This window comes from Cyrtonyx montezumae, unplaced genomic scaffold (genome assembly GCF_038088225.1).
Source record: "Cyrtonyx montezumae isolate F1298 unplaced genomic scaffold, pur_monq_1.0 scaffold_3, whole genome shotgun sequence".
NCBI lineage: Eukaryota > Metazoa > Chordata > Aves > Galliformes > Odontophoridae > Cyrtonyx > Cyrtonyx montezumae.
The window spans coordinates 102,607,250-102,619,784 of NW_027072034.1; the positions used below are offsets into that span (position 1 = coordinate 102,607,250).

Here is a 12,535-nt window from a genome sequence, read left to right on the forward strand (position 1 = left end):
CCACATTTTTGGAACAAGGTCAACTGTTTAGCATCTACGTAGCTCTAAAGGATGGTGGATATGGTCAGGATCAGAAGAATGACGCAAACGATGACTTGCTAACATAGTGAGTCAGTAGTTGTAGCTCCTTAGTTCTTGGGATAATGTCCTCTTCAGGTGGCAGAAGGGGATTAGTCAATTCATGGCAACTCCTGACTTTTGTTACAGCAGTAAAAGAATGGCTCAGCAATAGGCATGGGATTGTGACTAAACATTCAGTAAGACCGGATCAGAAAGAGTTTGTATCTGAAATGAGGTAGAAAATGTTTGGTATTTGGGAGTGTATGTATCTCATCTCAGACTTCTATGTGTTAACCTTAAAGCAAATCCTGCTAGGAGTGTGGTTAAGAGGATGCCTTAGAATACTTGTTGCTTTTGTCATATGGTCATGGCTGCTCTCAATATTTCTGTCTTTCCTTTAGTTTTTTCTAAAAACAGGATGTTTGATCTCGTCAGCTAGCCTAGTGGGGATATTCTGTTCAGTTACGCAAGAAGCAGGGATTTGATCCCTAACTCTTGTTATCACGCTTTTAGGAATACACGGTTACAAAAATAAAAGCATTAGCCTGCAGCCATCCTGCTGTGTGCCGTGCTCTTGTCACATCTCACATGTTCAGCAAGGTCAGGCCTGCTCACGACTCACGTGGGTGGGGGGTGCCGTGGGGATGTGGAAAGGAGCCACAAAATAAAAGATTGTGTATGAAACACCTTCCCCTTGTGTGCTCCACCTTCGGGAGCTTCTGTTCTGTCTCCTCTCTTGTCTATTTTTGTTTGTTTACTTTCTTTCTCAGATATACCATTATTTCCTAGATGCGCTTTCTTTTTTTCTTTTCATTATCTTATCTTTTTTTTTTTTTTTTAAGTGAATAAAGGCAATTACTGTGCATATGCAAACTTGCCCCAGCCTGAGCCCTACATGCAACGCTGCAGCAGCTGGTGCCTTGGAGATCAAGCAGCATTCTGACAGACAGTGTGGGCACCGGGTCTCAGAAGAGCTTTGGCACTTAGGAAAGGTAAGTTATGTGATGCTTACAAGTGGTGTTTCAAGCTGTGAGTTTGGGATGATGAGGAGGAAAGTGAGGTAGAAGCAGAAGTGGATGAGGAGGGGCCTACAAGAGAAGCAGCAGAGAGGAAGGAAAAGGGTGAGAGATGGTGCTTCAGTCAACTTCAGGCTCTAGTTTGCTCCTTTCCACTGCATCTTATCCCAGGTCTTCCTTAATAAAGTAAGGCAGTTTGAGGAGAGGCACATGGGAGAAATGTCTTGCACAAATCTGAATCAGAAGAAAATTTGTGCAGTAGGACAGGTGACTGCTTTTTAGTTCTCTGCCACAATAAAACTCAGAGGTAACACAAACACAGAATGCCATACTTAAAGCATCTACAGCTTCCAAAAAGTATGATAGGGCTCAGCAGATTACTGTTTCCCAAATGACAGAGCATCATTTAGTAATGTGTATTTTCAACATTCTGTGAGCATTCACTAATCATTACTGGGGACTGAGCACTGAGGAGATGCTAATTGTCACCAGACACAGAAAAAGGAAGAGATGCCTAAGCAGTATTCTGCCTGCTCCTCTAAGACAATACCACAAAAAAAAAAAAAAAAAAACCAAAAAAAAAAAAAAAAAACCAAAAAAAAGGAAATCCAAACATTAGAGTCAGGCCTGTAGCAAAACCTGATGTCCAGACACTTCTAAACATTAGGTGAATTTAATCCTACATAGCAAAACCCCTCATATCTGAGAAACTGCAAAACTCTGGGGAAGTCTGGAATGAGATCCTATCTCTTTTCTGGCCCTCCCTGACCTTGTGCAGAAGCAAATCAGCCACCTCCCTTTGCATGTTTGACAAATGTTATTCAATGGCCTACAAAAAATTTCCGGCATCTTCAAAATACGCAGTCACAGCAGCACTCTGTATTCCACTCACTTTCCCTTTTTGCATTTTCCCTTCAGGTTCTGAGTTTTATGTTATTAAATTTTGGTGTAAAACATTATAATAAATAATAAGGAGCAACATTTTCCATCCTAAAGATATCAAAGGTGGAAAAATATTATTGTTTCCATTTTTCTAGTGAGGAAAGTGAGGCACTAATTACTTGCCCAAGGTGACTTTGCTCAGCAAAAGATACTGCAGTGGGAGAAAGAGCAAATTAATTTAATGTTTTGAAGGCTGGGTGTTAGTTTTTTTTTTCTCAAGAAAAAGCACTCTGGTGGAAAAATGCAGTTTCAGAAAAGTGAAAATGAGTTGAAATACAATGTGAAACTAAAAGAACTGGCTCTTGCACATAAATTGGTGGCTGTTCCACAACAATAGATGAGTGATCAGTTTGTGTATTGCAATCAAGAAATATATGCCTTTACGTGAGTTCTGGATGCAGTGGAAGGGCTTGAATGTTACTGTGATGGAAAAGCTAACAGACAGAATAAGCACTTTAGAGGGAAAGCAGGGAGAAGACAAGTGCCCTGAGCTGCTTTGGATCAGCCCCACTGCTCTCAGTGAGGATCAGTACAGACAGCAGAGCCAGGCATGCAAAGCTTCTCTGCAGCCTGCAAGAAGAGCAGCGGAAACACTCATTTCTCCCAGAGGCCAAGGACAAAGCCAGGTCTGCCCTGAGGGCGAGGGAGGGTCTGAGTCGCTACCCTGCCATGGCAGAACTAAGTGCCTGGAAGTGCAGGAGCAGGATTTCTTCGCAGCAACCCTGTCTAGTGTCTCCTGTTGGTACTGGCTTGGGGAATGGCACTGGGAAAGCTGGAAGGCATTTTCCAAACCAGCAGCTAGTGCATTTCCTAATTACAAAGTCCCCAACACACTGTCATGCATGACTTGGCACATCACTCAACGCTTCTTTTTGCAACCTATGAAAACTGACATTTAACTGACTGTATGGGAAGAAGGACCTCTGTCTATATCCTCCCTCACCTGGGCAACGATCTTAGAAGCATTCCTTGTGTTGGAGGAGAAAAATCCTCTGTATGGTTTTATTTTTCTTTGCTAAAACTTGCCAGAACAAAGCAGAGAAAGGGAGAGACTGGTGGATGTGGGTATCAGTCAGCTCCTTGAGTATCCCATCCTCAGTACCACAGATGATTACGCAGTGAAATGTTACGAAATGCCAATATTAAGGACAGAAAAGAAACCATGTCCACTGTTCCCTTGGCTGGAGACAGTGCTGCTCAACCTCTCCTTGCCAGCTGTGTGGGATGAGAGAAGCAGTCAGCCAGAGACCATGCCCCCAGCCTGCCTGCATGCCTGCACCCTTTGAGGCACATCACCACTACTCTCTCAGTTTGCCCCTGGATTATTTCTGTGCTGGTAACACCTACACATTCCCAGTCAATTAGGTTTTGTCTGCACAGGGAAGATATTTGATGTGTGACAGGGTTACAAAAGAATTCACTATGACTTATGGCATCTCGCCCACTAATGCAGTCTCCCTGGTGCTTTTTCCAGTGCACTGCTACACTACTGTCACTTCTTACATTGGGCTCACTGTGTCCCTGCTGCTCTTCTGTCCATCCATTCCACTGATTCCCCAGCCTGAGACTCACTGTCTTTCCTCTGTCTAGCTCTATTAACTCTCTTCCTGCCTCACACTGAAGGATTTGGCAAACCTCATCCTCGGCAAGGCTGCAAGGGGGACATGGGAAGGTGCTGTATCAACCTGCCTCCACCTTCTGCTTTCTCTTGAACTTTATAAATGCACTGGATTGGATTTTTTTCTGAGCAGCAGAAAGCATTTGGAGGTCTTTTCGTCAGCAGTATATAAATAAAAGTGGATCAGAATAGATTGGATTATTGCTTCTTACATCCGCTTCCCTATTTTGTTTCTGACAGGTCTTGACACCCACACACATGCTCCTTGCTCAGACTTCGCTAGATCTCCTTTTTTTGTCTGCTTTGAGTTTTGGCATGATTTTATATTACCCTCCCTCCCTTACAGAGTGTGTTCAAAGCTCTCAGCCAGGCTCAGAGCTCTCAGGACTTTTGCCCTGACATTCTGCATACTGACTGGCCTTACCAGCCCCATCATTAAAATAGCACAAAGGTGACCACCTGGGCAAGGCTCTGCCATGGGCAAGCCACAGCTGCTCATCTCCTTTGGGGTCTGTGAGGTCCAGCGCTGCCCCTTCCCAGCAGACTGCAGCAAGTGACTCTGACTGTGCTTCTCCCTGCAATGAAGAAGGACCGAGCCAGAAATCTGCAACAGGCATTTAGGTAATGCATTTGCCCTTTTTCCTCAAGTTTAATATGCATGAGTGGACCCCAATGTCTTCAGATATATTCACTGTTTGAAGAGAAGTGCCTTTTTTTTTTCCTCTGGTGCACTGTTTTCAATGCTATGTATAAATCACAAGCATTCCCCGTGTGCATTCAGAAACTGGTATTTGCTATTCAAGAAGTGGTAAGGCATAACTGTTCAAGTAATTCAAGAATTGTTTCTGATCCCAAAGTAGAGGAACATGCAAATACCTCTGCCATGTGTAGCATACACCCCTTCAAAGTGTGATTTTAATATTTACAGATGCAGTACTGAAATACGCTTCCCATGAATATTTGTGCTGGAGGAACTTGATTGCTTGGATGTGCGCATTAAGGGAGTGAGAACAGGCTGGGAGAATGTGCTTTAAAACAAGAGAAGAAGAAAACATTCACTATTTTATAAAGTCAAATTTTCATTTACTCGACTCAAACATGAGCACTGGAGAGAAAACAAGCAAGTGTATGAGTCAGAGATTCCCCTTTTGTTTGCTGTGCTCAGCCGCAGATCCGTGGCAGGAGACACACAGCGGGGCACAGAAGCACGGCTTAGAGCAGACTCAGGGCAAACTGACTGTGAGTTTTGTCTCAAACGATGTCTCCACAGCACATTTAGGATCAAAGCCGCAAGCCGTGCCAGCAGCCTTTCCCCTCACAGCTGGGACACTGCTCACAGAAGCGCGGTGCCGTGTCGGCAGCCCACAGCCGCCCTCACCCCACAGCCAGCAGCACTATGGGGCTCTGCTGGCACATGGGTCAGGCGGGCACCTGGGGCTGGTGGGCTACCCAACACAGGGCTGCTAGCAGCGCCAGGAAGGGCACAGGCAGGACAGGGGACATGATATCTGGCCCTGCGGTACCAGGGATCGAGCACAGGTAGGACTGCAGAAAACATCAGCGCGAAGAAAGCGGCCTCGTGCCTCGCGCTCCACCCTCCCCACGCGCATGCGTATCCCCACCCCTTCCCCCTCGCGTCAGCCGGGCGCCCTAGAGGCGCAGCCGGCTATCCTAAGCCGGGCGGAAGTGACGTAATCTAGGGGCGGAAGTGGGGCTGGGCGCTGCTTCCTGCTTGGTGCTGGGGTGTGGGCGGCTGGCGGCAGGTGAGGGGTGCTCGGTTGGGCCGCGGGGTTGGGGCCGCGTGTGGTTTTCCCCCCATACAGACCCTCCCCCCCATTCCCACTCCCACGTCCGAAGTTCCGGGCCCGGCGCGGGCGTTGCCGCGCGGTTCTGCCTTTTTAACGAGGCTGGCCCGGGACGCCCGGCAGGGCCGAGCTGAGGCTCGGGGTGCTGCGCAGAGCCGGGTGAATAACGTCGTTCCCCTCTGTTGTGTTCGGAGGACGCTCCGTCACCCCACAGCAGGGACCCGGATCAGAAATGAGAGCCCCGATTTGGCTGAGTGCACCCTTGTTACGTGCAGAAATCACGCTTTTTCTGGGGCTTACGTTGGACTCCACCTCAAAGAGTCATAGCTTGTAAAAGTTTCCTGCTTCTGTGTCTCTCGTATGGGGACAGGGAGTTGGGTGCTGCGGTATGAAAAAGAGAGAAAAGTGTCTGAGACAGGGGGCTGCAGGGTGTGGGTTAAGTCATTTTTACTCAGGAAGTTAGCTAATACACTGTAGCGCAGTTGTGGGTTTTCTGCCTTATTCTGAGTGCCCAATGGAACTGTTTCAGGATACTCCTAAAGACTGTTGATGATAACTTTGTGGTCCAGGTATTGGGTGTACCTACTAGAGGTGAGGTCTTACTGGACCTGGTGCTCACCGATGCAGAGGAGCTCATCAAAGAGGTTTAGACTGATGGCAGTCTGGGCTGCAGTGGCTGTGCCCTGGTTCAATCTGTAATCTTAAGGACCGTGGACCTGATGAAGAGTGGAGTCAGGACCCTGAACTTCAGGATAGAGAACTTCAGGCTGTTTAAAGAATTATTGGATGGGATCCTCTGGTAAACTGTAGGAGCAAAGGAACAGAACAGAGCTGGCAGCACACTAAGATGTCTTTCTGAGTGCTCAAGAGCGCCCCATTCTCCAGCAGAAGAAATCGAATGAATTAGACAGGAAACTGCCATGGCTGGAAAAGGACATGCTGATCAAACTGAGGGAAAAGAAGGAAAAGTATAAGCAGTGGAAGCAGAGATCAGTGGTCTGTCTGTAATATAGGGATGCTGTCCAGGTATGCAGAGATGGGATCAGGAAAGCCAAGGTGCAGATGAAACAAAACTTAGGGATGTGAAAAATAGCAAGAAGGGACTCTTTAGATACATTGTTCATAAGAGACAGGCGAAGGAGAGTGTACTCATGATAAATGAGAAGAGAGAAATAGCTTCCTCAGACATGGAGAAGGCTGAAGTACTTAATGAGTCCTTTGCCACTGTCTTCACTGCCAGGCTCCCACATCTCTCATGTCCCTGAGCCTTTAGGCAGGAGTTAGAAGAGCAGAGTCCCTCTCAGTGCAAGAGTGGAACAAGTCTGAGACCACCTAATGAAGCTAAATGTGTACAAATCTGTAGAGTCAGCTGACGTGTTCCACGGTTCTGAAGGAACTGGTTGGTGTAGTTGCCAAGTGACTCTCCATCATATTTGTGAAGCCATGGCTGTCAGGTGAGGTTGCTGGTGACTGAAAAAAGGGAAATATCACTTCCATTTTTAAGAAAGGAACTCCTAGGGAACAACAGACTTGGTTAGTGTCATGTCTGTGCTTGGGAAGATCATACGGCACATCATCTGGGAAGCTATGTCACAGCATATGCAAGATAAGGAGACGATCCTTGGCAGCTAGCTCAGCGTTACCAAAGGCAGATTGTGCCTGACCAATCTGTTGACCTTCTCAACATGTTTGTTGATGATACCAACCTGAGTGATACAGTTGACACAACAGAAGGAAGAGATGCCATCCAGAGGTACTTGGACAGGCTTGAAAAGTGGGCCACTGAGAACCTAATGAGGTTCTGCAAGGTTATGTGCGTGGTGTTGCAGTTGGGTCAGGGCAGTCCGAGATACTTCTACAGATTGGGAAGAGAACTCATTCAGAGCAGCATTCAGAGAAAGACTTGAGGGTTCTGGTGGATGAAAAGTTGGGCATGAACCAGCAGTATGCACTTGCAGCCCAAAAGGCCAATGGGCTACATCAATAGAGAGGTGGCCAGTAGGGTGAGGGGGTGATTGTCAAAGGGGAATGGTTTTAAACTAAAAGTTGGAAGATTTAGATTAGATGTCAGTGGGAAATTTTCACTGAGAGTGACGAGGTACTAGCACAGTTGCCCAGAGAAGCTGTGGGTGCCCCATCCATGGAGTTGCTCAGGGCTGGGTTGGATGGAGCTCTGGACAGCCTGAGCTGGTGGGTGGCAGCCCTGCCCATGGCAAGGTGGTTGGAGCTCAATGATCTTTAAGGTCCCTTTCAACCTAAGGCATTCTGTGATTACTATGCAGCATCAACTAGTTCAAAGAGTCCCACAGATGATAGATGTAATCTGCAGACATCCATCAGGGCATCAGCACAATTCACTGTCTAGAGGACTGCCATATCTCTTTAAATATGTATTGCCTTTAAGTTGCACAAGGGCAGCGTTCCCTACTCACAATTCAGTAACTGTAGTGGTGTAGTTATTGGTTAAATAAAATAAAGGAATGAGTCAGCCAGCAGCAGAAAGACCACAGGGCTGTTAGATGTAGCAGTGCATATGAAGGAAGGCTGCTGATGGAAGTGGTGAACATTGTGAATCCACATCTAGCACTGATGAGCATTTGATGTTTACTTAAGTCCAGAACAGAAGCCGCATTGTGCTGAGGTTTTCCCTCTCAGTTTTTGTGATGTGATTTCAATACTGAGTGGTTGGACAGCACCTAGGTTTTCCCGGAGGCTTTCCACCCACTGTTGGGGGAATGTAGGCTGGTTCTTGACTTCTGCAGCCTAGTTTCCAGCAGAGTGTATGGGACAGTGCCAGCAGTGGTGGTGACATTTTGTGGAATCCAGGCAAATGTCAACTGGCTGAAGATTACCTATTTGTTTCATTTAGGTCTTGCAATGGGCGTTGCTGGCAGCGTTCTACAGACCGTATCGACCTCTCCTGGAACGGATGAGGTAGAAGCTGAAAGTGTCACTGTTTTTTGCTACTTCTCTGGAATTGAGAGACTTCTTTCAGCTAAGAAAGGGAGTGGATAGTGCCACTCCTGCCAGGGGCAAGGCCTGGAAGCAAACCAACTTTGGCATGTCCTTGTAGAGACTTTGTCCTGGGAATCAGAGATGCTGTGGTCAACTGTCCCTAGACTTCCTCTAGGAAAGTTGTCTAGACACTGACAAGCTCTCGTGATACTTAAATTAAGTCTGTCTCTTCTGAGTAGCCAGCTGAGAGGTAAGGGCTGCCCAGTGCACCTTTTTGTTCCTGAAATGCTTTAGTTAGGGAGGAACAGCCACACCTCTGGAGCCCTCAGGCAGAAAATTGCCTGCAGCGCTCCCAGAGCAGCGCAGGCTGCTCTTGTCTTCTGTCCTTCTTCCATCGTTTTGGATATTCAAACTGAGTTTTTAATCTTCATTCTTTCAGATAAAAGGTGATGTTCTTTTCTCTCAGTTCTGGAGTTCATTGACAGGATAACGGAAAGCAGATAATCACTGGGAATTGCTGTGCAGTCAGGCTTTGGTTTTGGTAGTACCAAGAAGCTGTCGTCACCACATGGTCAGCTTGAGTAGTGAAAGAGAACAGTAGGAATTGAGGGTTGGAGAGAAGTAGTACTGAGATAAGCCTGAAAGCAAAGCAGATTTTTCTTTACTATTATTTTTTTAAGATTAAGGATATTGTGCAGAGGAAGAGGAGGATTGTGCCTGAAATGATGATATTTAGCTTGTAGGAAATTATTTTCATCACTCACAAAGCAATTTCCACAACTGCTCAGATCTGCTTGGACCCCTTTACAAGATAACCCTTGCTAGAAAATAATCCATCCAGCAGCTTGTTTTGTGGGTTACTGATTCTTCAGGCGTCTCTCATTTGACCCAGCTTTTTGTTGACTCCAGCATTTAAGAGATCTTACTGCAAGGAAATGGACCTCAAAGGGACTTCTTGCACAACCAGTAGCTGCCGTGTTATTTAGGCATAAAAAACAGAGTCCCTAGTTTTAGGAAATTGAATGAACAGGTGCATCAAGGTGCTTGGGCTGGGACTATCTCAGATAAGATGCTAGTATTGTAGTTGCATCTAAGCTAGTTACTTAATATTCTTTTATAAAAGGAGAGAGAGAAGGGCAAGGCAGGTAATTACAACATAGTGCTTTTGGTCCATTTTAGTTGGCTACTTTAGCATAAGATCAATTATTTGTTGGAGAACTTGATTGACTCCGTTAATGATGAAAGCCAAGGGTGCTGAGCAGAGTGCATTGTCTGACTAATGATAGATATCAACATCTGTCCATCAAAATGAGCTTCATGTATCCAGCTGAAGGAAACTATTTTCAGCCTCAGCTTAGAGGACAAAGCTTTCTTAGCAAGATGACACAGCTCTGTACTCATGGCAGTGATGGCCACTGCCTGCACTTCTCAAAGCTGAGCTCTGTGTTAAGAGGAAAGGTTACTGTAAAAACAGTAATGGCTTAGAGGCTGTCATAGCTTGTGAAGCTCAGAGGACTCAAGTGTGGCTCTGAATTCTTTAAGTGTCTACTGTTCAGGTTCTGTTTACAAAATATTCTCATGTAATAGCATTTATGTCTTGTGGAGAGCTAATATCATTTGATTCTTTGTGATTCAACTTTAAATGTCAAGTATTGTGCCGTTTGCCTGGGAGTTGCCATACGTTATTTTAAAGCTGGACTCAAAGATCTTAAATCCTGACTCTTACTTTTCCTACTAAGTGGAATAGGGCAGAGTAACATGTGGAAAAACAGCAAATTTAAGTGTATCTGAGCAGTTTTTAGGGAAAAGAGAGAGGGTTTGAGTTTAAGAATGATCACCCAGTGTGCTGGTAGATTTGTTCAGGCTCTTGCTTATTTGATCCAAGAGCTGATACTGCTGGTGGGAAACAAAATCCTCCGTTTATGTGCATTAGTTACCTACCAGTAGTTACCTTAATGTCACCTTGCTCCTAGATTTCACCTGTCTTCAGTAGCTGCAGTTGTTACCGTTTCTTTCAAATCAAAGTGTCTGAGCCAAAGGTCTTAACAGACTCTGGTTTCTTGAGAAAGGCTGTGTTAAGTACAGGGCTCATGCTCCTCCCAGCACATTTTTGCTAGGCCAGTGCTTTTTTGGTACTTCTGAGTGCTCAGGAAGGATCACATATAGCTGAGATTGCTTTTTGATCCAGAAAGAGCAGAGAAGACAAACTCAGAAGTTGTCAATGGTGTTGTAGGTCTTTGACCATGTCTTATGGTACAACATGATGTTTGTGTGTTGCCCAGGTGTGTGTGGCACCATGTATGTGCCAACTGACAGTGGGTCCACACCATGTGGGCATGGAGAACTGCATTACATCACTGTGCCTCATGATTAGCAGTGGCTTTGTTAACCTCTGTGGCACAAAAACTTCTCCTCCAGCTGCTTTTAGGACTGATGAAGTGAGATCAGTTCGCTCCTGTCATTTCCTAGCAGGATAATGACCCACAAGGCCAGCCTGAAAGTATGACGTGGTTGATCCTGAGTAAGTATCTCACTTCCTAATGCTGGAGCAAAAGACTGAATGTGGCTTTTACAGCTGCAGATGGGTTAGCTTTATGGTACAGATCTTTTTTTCTACTCCTGTGGGAGACAGTGACAGCATCCAGAGCTGCTCTGTTTCCAGCCAGTCTTTGTGGCTGAGGATCTCCAGTTCACTGATTGAGAGTAGGCAGAGTGGGAGCAACTGGAACTGAGAGCTCCCTTGGTCTAGAAATGGTACTAGGAAGTAACATTCCAACAGGCACCAGGCTCTGCCAAGATGGAGAAACCCTACTCTTCATAGCTTTGTCAAAATAGCTACTAGAGGTCTTGAGAGTCAAAACAGTCATGTCTGCGATGGAGTTTTGAGGATGCTACTACGAGAAATGTCGAGTAACATGAGCACCCTGGTGAAGTACAGCCTGCTACGGGGCCTAATTATGGCCTTATTAATGCTTTCTTTCATCACTGCCTTGCAGCCTTCAGATGGTGATTAGACCTATTTATAGGGGCAGACTTCCTTAATATTCAGCACAGGGCACCTCTCACCAATCAAATCAGTACCATCTGCATCTTTGATTGCTGCTTAATAACACTGTAGAACATGTTTAATTAAAAAATATAAATAGACTTTTCATCCTGTTAACAAAGTGCTTCTCTCTTCCTCCCTTCCCCTCTGTTCCCTCACCCTGCCCCCCCCCCAAAAACCTTAGCACAGGGACTGTGGTGAAGCCCTCGCCTCACTCGTCAAAATAAAAACCAAGTTACAGGTATGATTTTCTTCTATCAGAGGAGACAGTGCTTTGTGATAAGCTGTACCCCAAACCTGTCTCTGTTCCATCTTCTCAGTGTTAACCTTAACCCACAGTTGCATTTATGCCTTGTTCTGATCCCAGCATGGAACCACCCCGTTGGTGATGATGCGGAGAAGGATATGCAGACTTGTGCTTTATTGCACATTGCTGGTCTCTGTGTCCTTGCAGGTAGTCACTGATCTTTTGTTGGAGACCTACAAAAGACAGGCAGAGGGCTAGAGTTTGTCTCTTCTTCTTGGGGCTGTTACTGCATGTGGAAATTAAAGGCTATTATTTGGTGCTGCCTTACCAGTGCAGAGATAGAAGCAGCAGTGCAGCAATTTCTGAAACAGCTCTTGTATCTTTGAAGAGCACACACTGTTGTGTTTTTTTTTTCCAAAGTATTTAAGTGCTGTTCTTTCCCCTGACCCCTTTTTATCCCTTGGAGCATGTTAAGGAAGCAAGTATTGTTGGTGGCTTGCTTTTATTCTCCTTTATTTTCACAGCTAAGTACATGTGTGGTAAGTGCTTGTATATATAGCAGTCTCTGCCTGTGCTGAGGGAAGGCAGATTATTAATCCGTGGTTTGTTCGTGTTCCTCTGTAAAACTAAGGTTTTATAGGGTGGTGAGTTTTCATTGTTTGCAGGTAATCATCATAGTGATCTCCTCCATGGAGCATTATTTTGAAGGAGTTTTCTTTCTCTTACAGACTCTGTTTGCTCTGTAACAAGTTCTCCTGGGCTTAGCCTCTACATAAGGAACTTCATTCTCGGGCTCAGAGGGAAATAACCCTAGGAGCGAAGTAGGGGGAGTGTTTCTCTACTTAG

At 45.6% G+C, this 12,535-nt stretch overlaps 1 protein-coding gene across 2 annotated transcripts in view; it reads left to right on the forward strand.

Moving 5' to 3' along the window:
- The first annotated feature begins 882 nt into the window (after window positions 1–882).
- Window positions 883–12,535, forward strand: part of WASHC1 (WASH complex subunit 1) — a 42,514-nt gene continuing 30,861 nt past the window's right edge. Inside the window, exon 1 of one of the 2 annotated variants that reach the window (XM_065742612.1) lies at window positions 883–1,052. The gene's annotated coding sequence lies outside the window, so the exon portion shown is untranslated. Of the gene's footprint in view, window positions 1,053–5,361; window positions 5,400–12,535 lie in introns of those variants that run through there. The other variant, XM_065742611.1, reaches the window with a different exon arrangement.